The 13,919-nt window shown below is 29.1% G+C and overlaps 1 protein-coding gene across 2 annotated transcripts in view; it reads right to left on the reverse strand.

Moving 5' to 3' along the window:
* LOC129980952 (ecotropic viral integration site 5 ortholog-like) overlaps window positions 1-13,919 on the reverse strand; it is a 173,746-nt gene that overhangs the window by 146,724 nt on the left and 13,103 nt on the right. The gene's annotated exons all lie outside the window — the stretch shown is intronic.

The following is a 13,919-nucleotide window of genomic DNA, read 5'->3' on the forward strand; positions in this document are numbered from 1 at the left end:
AATTAAACAGATTTCTTTGTTTCATCAAATATTTGACAGGATGATGTTCTTCCAAACTTGAAAGTTAAAGAAGAAAAATATTATTCTTTATCTCCTCAACTGCATAAAAGGGGGGGGGGGGATAAAGATATAGTACCTAAAATCTAACGGGCAATTAGGAGATAAATTACCCGGACACTAACATTTTTGATACCGCTTTGCCCGAAACTTAATTCCATAACAAAGGTTCATAAACACAATAAACAATACAAGTGTAAGGCTATTAAAATAATATTATTTTAATGTATGTCGTAATTGATTCTTAAAAAATACTACACTGGGTAATTATGAACATTAAATTAAGCATCAAAGATATCAGTGAAATTAAATAACATTAATATGTTCGGCGAATAAATAGCTATAAAAAGCCGCTAGTGAATAAATAATATGTAAAATTATTTTTATCCCCTCCATATGCAGTAAGGATGTAGGAAGAGTGGAATTCCTGCACAGGTGTGGCCTCTATCTAATTGCAAACTTAAGTTACGAGTTCAATCCCCCAAACAATCCTCGTATAATTTAAAATTCGTATACATTAATTTTAGCAAATTAAAATAACTTTCATCCTATAACATGCAGAAATCGTAATTTCTTCATTCAATAACTTGCATTAATTAAGCTTTGGTTTTAAGTTTCCAGGAATTATTTTCTACAGTCTACATGAGAACGAAATTTGAAACGGTTTTCAATTTTTTACTTATCTTTCTGCAAAATTAGAGGAACTATATATAATTATTGTATTACCAAATGAAATAGTCTAACCTCTGGTTATAAAACAGAAAATTTTTTATCTGTCGATTCGCCCACATTTCTATCCTGGAGAACTTTTTGAGAAAAGCATCCAGAGTATATGTAGGTAGGAAAATTGCGAAACATATATACCAGAACAGGAATTTCCCATCACATGAGAAAATAATAATAGAATCTAACAGGATGTAAAAGGGAATGAGGAAAACCAGAATCGCAACTTGTACAATTGCTACTGAATCAAATCTCAGAAAACAGAAGACGATGTTAATTTTTATAAACAAAACCTTTTTCTACTCTTCCTCCCAAAGTCAATTGACCATACTAACATGCCTGTTTAATGCTTATGACGTTTTACATTTGAATTTTCTGAATTATCATGTTCACACACAGACAGGTATGACTCCAAAACTATGTTTCTCAGACTCGGCGAGGTTTGAAACGAGGAGATTCGTTACAATCTAGAGGAGATTCGTTACAATCCGACTATTACAATACTTTCTTCATACACGAGAAAGTAAAATAGAGAGAAAACTGACTGGCTGATGTGAAGGGGGGGGGGGGAGGGGAGGGCTTTGGAAACAGCCAGATGAGGGAGTCTTTCATCTTCAACTCAGCTGAAAATAATAGTTAGTAACAAAACAAAATATCGCGCATAAAATTTTGAAACATAAAATTACTAATCAATTGGCATGCAGCAAAATTTAGTTTAGAAATGTCGAGAACAGGGGAAAAAAAAAGTTATATTATTTATTCAAGTTTCAATCCATTGACCCAGTATGTCCATTAGCCATTTTAGAGAGTTTTGAGCTTATAGACCGTTAGGTAGGTAAAGACTTCAGGATCTGTGCGGAAGATTTCACTAATCTGCCTTAAGTTGGTTTGGTTTTGGTTTGGTTATATTAACGTCCCGTTTGAAGCAACACTAGGGCTATTTAATCTGCCTTAAGTATTTCTGTAAGATAAGAATCGTCGGTTTCTCGTAAGCATTATCCATATTTCTCATAGCTTTAAAAAAAGTCGGGATTTCTGGATTTCTTGAATGTGTTTCAAATTTTATTTTCAGTCGCCAGTCTGCGAAAATCTTTTCAATGCAAGAAAAATCTTTAATATAAAATTTCTGTGTTTATGAAAAGCTGGTAAAACACACACACACACGCGCGCGAGCTTTATTATAAGTATGGATGTAAGCTTCCCCTCCTTTCCTCTATCCTGTTATCCCTATTTTGATAAATTAAACCCATCCTAACACATACGCAAAAGCGCGGAGGGTTTTAAAATACGTTGGCAAACAATACATATATTATGCAAAATTTACAAATGAAACAATAATACATAGGAGTTTAAATAGAGTTAGTTGACACAAAGTTTTAACCACTTTCGAAATTTTTCTTGCATGATAATCGGCATTAAAAATTAAACTATATTGAACTGTGTGGAAATTACCATCATTAAAATTACTTTTATCTAAGAATGAAATTTAAAGAGATTTAGATAAATACATGGATACAAAATGTATATATACTTAATTTTTTTTTATTCAAACAATTTTCTAAACCTCTTTTAAAAGTAAACAGCTTTAAATTAATGCACACAGGAACTAATAATTGCCTTTCCACTAAATGCCATCCATAAATCATTCATTTACTTTTCTTTTTAAATTGCAACATTAAACAGTAATTTCATCCTCGTAACATTTTACGGTTTCGTAAATGCAATTCAATGGCTTCTAAAATTAGAACATGATGGAAAGATAGAAGTATGAACAGTAAACGTGCAGAACGCACGAGGAACTTTCCTTAAGGCAGGGGAAAAAAAGAAAAAGAAAATCTTAAATGGGAAATGAGGTATTAGCACATTTTTACTTTTTTTAAGACTTTTCAATCACTTTTATTCATCTTGAAAAAGTAGAGAAGAGAGTGAGGGCAAGGAGGAGGAAAACAATTTAAAGAATCATTGGAATTTAAGATTCTGGAATAATTTAAATGTTTTATGCATTCTAAATTTTTTTCTTGCAACGAAAGATTTGCATGAGCACGTTTAATAATTTCGAAAACAACAGATTTTATTTAAGAAATGAAGCATTAAATGCTCTCTTGGAATATTTCAACAATCAAACAAAAATTTATGCTGATAAAATATAAAAAAAATAATATATAAAAAACACGAATCATGCTTAAAACATTATCAGATTAGAGATTCGAATTCTTCTTTTTTTCTTTCTTTCTTTTTTTTTTTTTTTGAAGGAATGTGTTACTCACTCACAACAGCACATTCTAGCAAAATCGATTTTAATTATCTTCAGCTAGCAAAATTTCGATATTTCGTCAGCATTCGCAAACTCCAAATTTTAATTTTTAAGGATGAATATTTAACTATCACAGTTTAACTAAAACTAATTTACATATTCCAAAGCAAAGGAAAAAAAATGAATTTAAAAAGGGCTTTTCATTTTCATAGAATAAACCTACTGAATCTCACTTATCACAGCTAATGCATGAAAATTCGCTATATTGCAATTTCTTCTTAAGCAAAAATCGATGGATCCCAATCCATTATGCAGATGTATACAGGAAAGAAGATTTCTAGAAATATTACCTGCGAGTTAAAAAAGAATTAAAAAAAAATAAATAAAAAAAAAGTCAACGAATAAATCTCATGCAACAGATGGAAGTTAATTAAATGACATACTATGATCAGCAACATAAGCATTATGTTCAGCATTAGTCCCTGAAAATCACACAGAATGCCACATTCGATTTATTTACAAAGAAAGTAAATACTGTGCGAAACTGGCAAACCCACTTCATTCATTCATTCACCCATCCCAGAGGTCCGGACGGGACAAACGAAAGCATTTCCTGCGGATATGCTGTAAAACTAGTTATATTTCACGCATCATGCGAGGTCACCAAATTGCCTGACGTCATCCACAATAGTGGGTTTACCTGAGAGGCCCAGGCAGCGCACCATCCTACAGTAACATTATAAGGTGTGGTTAGCGTTACTAGCTCACACAATCAAAGCGTTATAGGCGTGTCACTAATTTACAGCATTTGAGACAGTGGTAGGTTTCCATTTAAGCAGCTGCCTAGGGTCGCTAGGCAGCTCGATTTAAAAACTTTATTTTCCCACTTGGCAAATAAATATATTTATTTAAAAAAATGCATTCCAAAAATGATGAAATATAAGGATAATATTAACATTTTATGAAATATAATTAGTCAGTTTTCTATATGTTTCATTATATTTACTTTGTTATTATAAAATTCATAAAACAGAACATCTGCTTCAATAAATAATATTGTGCGCAAACGAGAATGCAATCTAGAGTCATGATAAATAAATAAAAACAAACACAAATTCAACGAAATCAAAAATATTAATCCAAAGTAAATCATAGCAGTTTTAATATTTGCAATTTTTAGCGCATGTTAAAAATATGCTAAAATTGAAACTAAATTCACCATCTTATTAAAAGAGGAATTTTAAAATACGCACTGACAATGGCTGCAAAGTATCTAAATACGTCAAGAATTCGTGAGATAATATTTCGCTATCACCAATCCATTTTTGTTAAGCGTCAAACTATACTGAACTATATTTAATTAGAAATCCCAGCAAAAGAACACACACACTTATTTTAAAATAACATTACCAACACTACTAAAAATAAAAACAATAAAACGATCTTTAAATGTTTGCGAACTCGGTCTTAAATATATATTTAAATAAATAAACAGGAACTACTTGCCTGAAACATCGAGTATAATATTGATTTAGAATTGATTCTTACCTTTTATATTTTTCTAAAAATTTACTCTTTATTATAACAATGATAATATGCTCACACATATACATGCAAATGCATCTATCTAATGCCGTTACAATGTGCACGATATTATTATATATTGTGCATATATTAAATGGTTAGTATAAACACTGATCTATTATAAAATGCACAGCTGTAAAATAGATCAAAAAATATTCTAGAAAAATAATTAAAATAGAGAAAAAAAAATCGTTCAAAAAACTACACTATCACTGAAAAACATTTTTTTTTTTTAAATTTAAAATAATGCAAAATATCTTCCAGAGTGATTATATGCTCCGAATTAACTATAAAAAAAACTTCAAAATTTTGACTGATTTTTAATCTAATCTAATTAATATTTTGCAATCTAATAAGTTAAAATCTAATTAATATTTTACAAATCTCACCGAACTCAAAAATCAAAATAAGCGAGTCTATAAATATTATCACATAAACTTTCTTTTGATTTAAATATTTACGCCCACACTCTTGAATAGATTTCCAAGTTAAAAGAATCCGTAAGTTTATTTTTTCTTTACTTCGTGGAAATGTGTCCCTTTTCAAGAACGAATGGTTTAGAGTTTGCGATGATCGTTTTAACAATATAAAGTACATTGATTTACTAATCACTGCAGCAAAATTAAATTGTAGATGGCCATGAATAAGTACAAGCAAATATTAGCTATGAAAGCTCAGTCAATAAAGAGCAAATTTTTTTATGCATAATCACTGAAAATTCCGTGCCAAAAATGTATTCAGTCGACATCAACGTTAAATTAAGGTGCCAAATATCAGTTCTTTCTTCTTATTTATTTATTAACATTCACAAAGCGATGAAAAGAATCTTACTCTTTTTAGAAAAACTGCTACGAGCCAAGTACATTAAAAACCTGTACGAAATTCTTACATTTTAACATAAAATTCTACCATTTATTCAAAGCAAAATTCCAATAGGTAAATAAAATACTAAAAATTAATCAACTAGAACAAAGTATAAAAATTTACATTGAAAAATGTTGATAATTAAAGCAGAAATAATAAGCTGTTAAATTTATTTGGGGCAAGGTTACCAACACCTAACACAAATAATTCAATCTGTTTGTTTCTAGTTAAACAATTTTGAAAGGAAAAACAAAAAAACAAAAATATATTTTTCTTAAATTAAATGCTAATAGTTAAAAAGTGAGAATCTATTATACCATTTACTTGGTTACAAGCTAAAATGCTTACTCAGAACTTCAGGTGCTTATCTGATTACAATAGACATTTATTTTAGAATAATAACTTTAACAGTCTGCATATATCTATAAACTGCGATATGCTTGATGCAAAACATTATACAAAGCAGGCTGTTGAATCTAGAGTCACTGAATTCTGACAAATAGTTGCTTCTTGAATAATGAGTACTTTCTCACTAAAAAAGGAGTTAAATAAATTTATTTTTAACAACAAACTGATCGAAATTTTAACGTTTTTTTCTCAAAAACGTTAAAATTTAGATTTTTATTTATAAGTTCCATTTTTTCAATGATATTGCCCTAATAACATCACCATTGGCCTCATTTTTAGAAACACGTGAAAACAATTAGATTTGTGGCTTCAAACTTTACAATTAAATTTTCTTTTTTTTTTAAAGTCAGAAGCAAATCATGTTCTTGGTTTCCGAAGTTGGCTCGTTATTTTTAAATATAATGAAATATATCTACTATTCAATACATAATAAGGCAAACCATGCCAAAATCAGTCGGGGGTGGACCATATTTATTTATTCACTTAATACTCAAGATTTAGTCATACTTTCACCTCAGAGTCAATTCCATTGCTTTCATTATTGACCCATCAAACCTCTAAAAGAAAAAAAAAAGTATCAATTTCTTTTTGTCGATCACCGACAGACAATGCCTTTGGTGGACAAATAATCCTTTTATTATTTGATGGACTTTCACATGATCCCCAAAAGACCACGGAAGTCACATTAAGCATTACGAACACAGGAAGGAAAAAAAACTAAGTGGAAAAAGAGAATCTTTACTTTATAACTTTCCCAAGTCAAAAGTCCAGTGAAAGTGCCATGTTCAGAAGACAATGAAGCAATAAAAAAAAAAATCTAAAGAAAAAAGAAAAGACAGACAAAAGAAGTCACTTAGACTAACTCACAAGTGAACAATGAACTGAAAGATATCTGAAGTTGCACGATTTCATGTTCTAATGTACTTCATTGAAAATGCGATTACTTTGTACGTGAACCGATAGAAAATTATTTCATATCTTCTTCGCGGCATTTATGATATGCTAGAATAGATTATTACTAAAAAACATTAATGATATAAAACTTCTATTAATTTCATTGCGCCGGTATGAATTAAAGATGCGAAATTCCTATCTATTTTTAGAAGTTATTTCTCAGTTTTCCTTATCAGATGTGAACAGTGGCACTTAACAGTTCACAAAGAAATAAAAAATGTAAAAAAAATTTCGCAAAAAAAAAAAAAAAAAAGCAAATCTTAAAAACAGTTTTACCATTAAATAAAACAAAATTTTTAATTTTATTTTAAGAAAATTATGGCCGTGTCTTTTTTTCGACGAATGTCTTCAACTATTATAGACCTATCGCGTGGTAAGCGAATTTTGATGTTTTCTGGGCCTGGTCTCCATGCAGCCTCAATTTGCACATCGCCTATTTATTGATTCATTGATTAATGTACTTATTTCCATTTTTTTTTTTTTTTTGTTTTGTTTATCGGACTAGTAATGTGGAAAAAATATCCAAATATCCAAATGAAGAACAAAGATAAAATAAAGCTAAAAATGAGGAAATAAAGCTTTTAAAATAAATTCAGGGGTTGGACGAGACGTCATTGAGCACGAATATCTCATGTGATGAGAAAACAATTAAATGTAATAATAAATTATTAACTGTATTTCAGATGTAAAAAGATTTTCTTCACTTTTTAGTTTTAGTGTTATGAACGTCTCTTTTTAGATCAACACTAGGGCTATTTTGGGAAGGACCTCGTAATTTTGAATCGCGGTCAGATAACGAGGATGACACCTGAACTGCCCCCCCCCCCTTCTCCAAACTTCCATACCACACCGAGATTTTCTTGACAATTTCAGAATATATTAAGTGGTTAAATGAACATCTACACAAATAAAACATTTATTTGCTATTAAAGTATAATATGACACATAAATATAATACCCTATTTTCAAATCTATTACATGTATCCGTAATAAATTATATATATTAATAGTATTATCAAAACAAAAAATATACCCAAATATTTCCTTTTTCTAGTACACCATAATTTTTTTAACGAAATGCCTCATTCTAATATTTGGCTAATAGCTTCATTTTCAAATTACAACTAATTTTATAAATTCAAAAATAATGAATAGTCCCACCAAAACTTGAACCCTTTCTACGCCAACAAATATCATAAAAAACTATCAAAAATAAATCAAAAGCAAAGAAAAATTTGTTTAAATAGAAATAAAAATTGTAGTACCACACAAAATGAAAAAAAGAAAACAAAGATATAGATTGCTTTAGGATTATTCTATACTTAAATATTTGACTTGCAATTAAACTGCGTCCCACACTTTTCTTTGTTTATCATTTGATTGAATATTTGACGAAAGGAAATGAAATCCTTTTATAGAAAAAAAAGTCGCTTTTATTCAAAAGCTTGAAAATTGATTAATTAAAATAGATTATTCAGATTTTTCTCTTAACCTTCTATTTATTACCGTCTGCAGAATTAATTAAAAATACCAATAAAATTAAAGGCGATAATTGCGTCAAATATCTGCAAGAAATGTCATTTCCAAAAAAGAAAAAGCTTCGGAAAAAGTGAATTTTCTGTCATATCTTGTCAAAATTAGATTTAAAAACAAAACAAAAAGTGTTTATAGAGTTTGAAATATTTCGGCAGTATGTTTCGTATGCAGTTTATGGTGGAGAGATATGAAAGGAACAAATGGTCTAAAAACTTTTATAAAAAGATATTTTGAAAAATGGAAATGACCACACGATACAATCATATTCCAGAAAATAGTCACTGTTCTATTACTGTAATTTTTCATATTATATCTCATTTTATATTACCACAATACTCAAAAAATGTTTTATATTTTTCATCCATATACCTAATCTTTCCAATTAATCTAAACTACAACATTATCATTTTTAAAAATAAACCATTTGAAAACCAAACAAGGAGAATACATTTTAATCAAAGAAGAAGAAATATAATGATTTCCTTAATTAATCAATTTAAAATATAAAAAAATCAACCAAATAAGTCATGATTATAACTGAAATTGCAATTCGTAAATTAATAATAAAAATTGCTGCTAAAAATGAAGAATTTAAACATATTTTTTCCTTTTTCAATTTAGGAACAATTATAGAGGAAAAACAAATTACTCGAAAAAGACTTACTCTCTTGTAATTCCAGAAAAAAACGAAAGACCAACAAAGTCCAATTAATTGAACAGCTTGAATTGCTGATTTTACAATTTGATTATGTAATTCAAAATGGTATAAAGTAATTTACATATATTAACACTCTATTATGAAGACATGCAAGAATAATTTTTAGATTTAAAAGGATGATTTAGATTTAGATGGTGGTTTTTCAGGAGTCGGGTCTCAAACCAGCAAGCCCCCAGTCACACCGCCTATACAATGATATAAAAATGTGTTTTACACACAATTTGCATGGATATTTATTTCATTGTAAAGTCATAACCTTCTGTGCTTAGCTGTTAAGGAAGACAGAAGATTTTGCATATTTTTTAATGAAGTCAGTGATAAATCTAAGTTATAATAATTTAATACACATTAGTTGTCACTGTCATTGCATTTCCTTTTTCAAGACGTTCAATGGATCATGAAATTAAACTGTTAAGAGATAACACTTCACGTCATGTAAGCTGAACTGACTCCATTGCAAAGATTTTAAATTCCGCTTAATAGACAAGAAAAATTAACAACACAAATAAAATTACTTACATGGAAAAATTAATCGGAATTTTAACTTAAAGGTAATTTAACGATACAGCATTTATAGATGAAATAAACATTGCTTTTAAATATAGTCATCATAAAGGCATATTATACAAAATTTAATCTTCTATAGTTTGTAATGGTAGAAAAAAATTCTTTCAGCACAATATTCCTATTTCAGAAGGATTTACAATCGATTGAGAATAAAATAAAAACTTTTCGCGCATGTCATTTGTCGACAAATATGAACTGCACACAGAATGTCAGCAAATATTACAGAGAAAGTAGATGTAAAACATCTTAAGAATCAAATTGATATTCAAGTAGCATAACTTTTTCACGTGTAAAACAAAACTGACATTAGCTCGTCACACTGAAGCAAAATGGAAGAGCCAAAGACACGCAAAGTTTAGTAAGAAAGGTCATTAATAAGAGGGTCAACGACAAGTTAAACAGATGCATGTCATCGGTTCGACGCAAAGGTGGTATACATGCAAGGAAGGGTTTAAGAATGAGTAATAAGAGTCAAAATACATTATTTAAACATCATTCATAGACACTTTTCAAGGTCAAAGCACCGAAAGAAAAACAGGAACTGAAAGAATATTAGATTTAATCGTATCCTAATGTTTCTAACACTATTCAATATTATTTATAACATTTTAGAAGTCACAATATATTTTTATAATGAACATTTGTAAAATAAAAAAATAGTCTTCTCAGAAAGTGAAAGAAACAGGTTTCTACAACATAAATCACATTTACTAGTACTTAGACATTCTTATGGAACAGAGATGCCGATTGTGTTTTGGATTTTCTAAATGAAAAAGTTGCGTTATGTCATTAATCAAACTCTTAAAGATTCATCGATTAACGACCTTCAGTTAATCGATGAATATTTAAGAGTTTCGATTAACTGAATCAAGTCATGATTTGTGTTAATAACTAGATTTCACAAACATAAATTCGTTATTTTCTGAAAAATTCCTCATTAATATCATTATTTTCATAAAGATATTAAAGATCTTCATGCGTTAATATTTAAATTCATAAAGACGAGAATTAAATAAATGATGGAATGCAAACATAATAAAGCTTAAAGACCAATATACTAATTGCAAATTAAGTTATACGGCAACATATATCTAGCAAAAAATCATTCAAAATGCACAACAAAACTATCAAATATAACGCATAGTTTTTTTAGGGGAATTAGTAAATTATTATGAAAGAATGTTTCGAAATTTTAATTAGAATTTAATTTTTAAAAACAATCGAAATCGTTACGCTTTTTCTCAATAACATATAATGAAGCTTATTATTACAAAACAATCATTTTATACCACTCTAAAATTAAAAAAATGTGCTTTTCCGTGAGAACAATTTAAAAAAATATAATTTACAATTTTACAATTTTTTTCTCTAATTTTTAAAAATATTTTTATATTATATAATATTACTTTTTATTGTTTCAGTATTGGTTATTGGTTTAGTATTAATTGTTACCATTGTCCCCATATTAATTACATTTTTGTATGCCATACTAAAGTGCTAAATTACTAAAAGTAAATTTTAAAATTAAAAGATAGACGAATCAAGCTAAAACATTAACCATGCTCCAATGTTTTGGAATAGAGGTTTGAATCTCTTCTTTATCCTACACCAGGCATCTTGACGTAAAATTCATGCGGGAAAAAAAATGTGCAATCTTTTGAAAAAAAAATATTTTATGATGAGTCAATGGGGTTTCTTTTCCCCCGCTCTTTACAATACCAAACATTAAGTTTTAAAAGCTCTCTCCAGTATTTTCGTATAATAATTATATGTATAAATGCAATAAGGACATTCAAATGCTTCACCGTCTCGACCGACAAGAGGTACAGTTCCCAGAATTATTAAGTCCAATTCGAAATAGGTGGAGCATAAACAATCATGTCAGACCATGCATCTTAATATGCGACAATTGCTCTTCGAGGAATTTTAGAAATACGGATGATAACGACCTGAGAAACTGACCAAGTTTTATTCGAAATAATGAGATGAATTCAAATTCAAAACTTTATGTAGGTTTTCTTGAAATGACTAGTTTAGATTAGCGGATTTTTAGGTTTTTGAAAAATCAAATTATTGCTTTTATTTAGAATGTAAAAATATCTATCACCATGAACAATATCATAAGAAAGAACTGAGTGAAAGAAAATTTTATGATAAATGTTTTTCAGTTATTTAATGGTCTCTTTTAATATTGTTATAAAAAAATGTAAAAGTTTATTCGTGAGTTACATGGCGAAGAAGTGTAATAGGCTCAATAAAGGATAAAGACGCTTTATTCTGTACAAAAACACAATACATAGGAAATAAAGAAATTATTCTTCTAGGTAATAACAGGTGGCAAACAGCAATATACAAGCAGCAAATCGGTAATAAAAACCGTAACAGCACAAAGCGCTCAGACTAGAGCTAAATTCAACTGCTCACGTCTTCCGACTTGTTAAGGCGATTAACCGACAACAGCTTTGTATTTTGCTATTTATATTTTCTGTGCCAAGTCAAAGAAGCTTCTAGAAAGATACCGTATCTTCGCACCTAATAGAAAAATTACTAAGATCTCGAATATTTTGGATCCTTCATTTTTATCGCCAAAATTGTATCAAGCCCGGAAGTCATTGAATTGGTATCCATTCAGATGCCATTATCATATCTGTAAAATTTTCTTCCTTACCAGGAAACTTAAAGCTCAGTGAAGCAATACTTCAAATTCATAACAATATACATGATTATCAGATCAATAATTTCATGACAAATCTTGCAAGTGAGAATTTTATTCATAAAGACAAAGCAAGTTTCTAATAATATTTTATTTATAAGACCTTAGACATCCCTATAAAATGGTATGATTAGAGAACGATTCGACAATAGAGGACATCACTGAAAAATATAAAGAGACATAAATAAAGTAATAGCTTAGCATCAAAAAATACACGCAAATCATAAATGACAGAAGATTAAAAAATAATTTTAAATGAAATTACCTTAATTAAATTATCTAATTAAATGAAGTCTGCTTTTTATCACGTTATACAAAATCTAATACACAGCGGCAATTAAATTTTGATATCGCAACTTATCTTGTAGCATACATAGCACGGCACAGAATAACACAAGAACAGATAGATGCAGTTACATTTAGCAGGTGACTGTGCTTTCATATGAATTATTTCAAATATATCAAAGATGCGTGATCAATTATTAATGCGTATCTAATCAATTTCCCTATTAATGCATTCTGTAGATACAATATTGGAACAATTTTCATTGTTTTAAAACCTTATCCTCCTTTAGTAGATGATTTCATGATTAAAGTTAATGAAACTAAATGAAAAGAAAACATTAACGGGTTTCCTCACCTGCTGAAAATTACTTTTCTTTTGCAATTTAAAACAACAGTCCAATTTAATTATATGAGCATCCAGTTTTAAAACAACATAAAGGTCATTCTAGGACGGACTTCGTAATTTTGAGTCGTTATCAGATAACGAGGACGACACCTGAGCTGGTAAGACCCCACATCGACGAAATTTCTCCAAAAGTAAGATGACATTTGACCAACAAAGTCAGAAATGAAGCGCAACAATTAAATCGGATTTCCTTGATCTCTAACTTAATCGGATTTCGAACATGGAGCCCTAAGGCCCTGAAGCCGAGACTCTAAAACTAGACTACTGCAGATCTCAATTTAAATCAACAATCAATACAAAAATACTAGAATGCCGTAATGTACGTTTTACCATACAGATTTGATGATTATTTCAGTAAGAATTCGCTATATATGAATTAAAAAAAAAAAAGAATTTTAGTTAGAGCTCTTTCCAGCCAAACTTCTTTAATTAACAGCATGTTATCTAAACACCAAAGTCAATCAGTATAATTAATCAAAATCCAATTCACCTTACAAAAGACAGAACTTTTAGCAAATTTTAATTATTTGAAATAAGGATAGAAGGTGCTTTTAAACATAAAGTTAATGAACTCAGAATTCTGCGATTTTAAAAATGCTAAGGTATAATTCATCTTTTCAATAAATATGCAATACACAATTTACATCATTAGTATCTCCTAGACATATTTATTCAATATGCTAAGGAGAAATTCCGTGGAAATATTTTTCTGGAATTTCCGATTTTTGAATAAAACATTAGGAAGTTCAAAATGTTCACTCTGTAACAAATTAAAACCGTCATTTATAATAAAAATTCTGGCATCAGATGGGGCCGTAAAATTGAATCGAAAAAACAAACATTTTTCTGG

Source organism: Argiope bruennichi, chromosome 8 (genome assembly GCF_947563725.1).
Source record: "Argiope bruennichi chromosome 8, qqArgBrue1.1, whole genome shotgun sequence".
NCBI classification, from domain to species: Eukaryota; Metazoa; Arthropoda; class Arachnida; order Araneae; family Araneidae; genus Argiope; species Argiope bruennichi.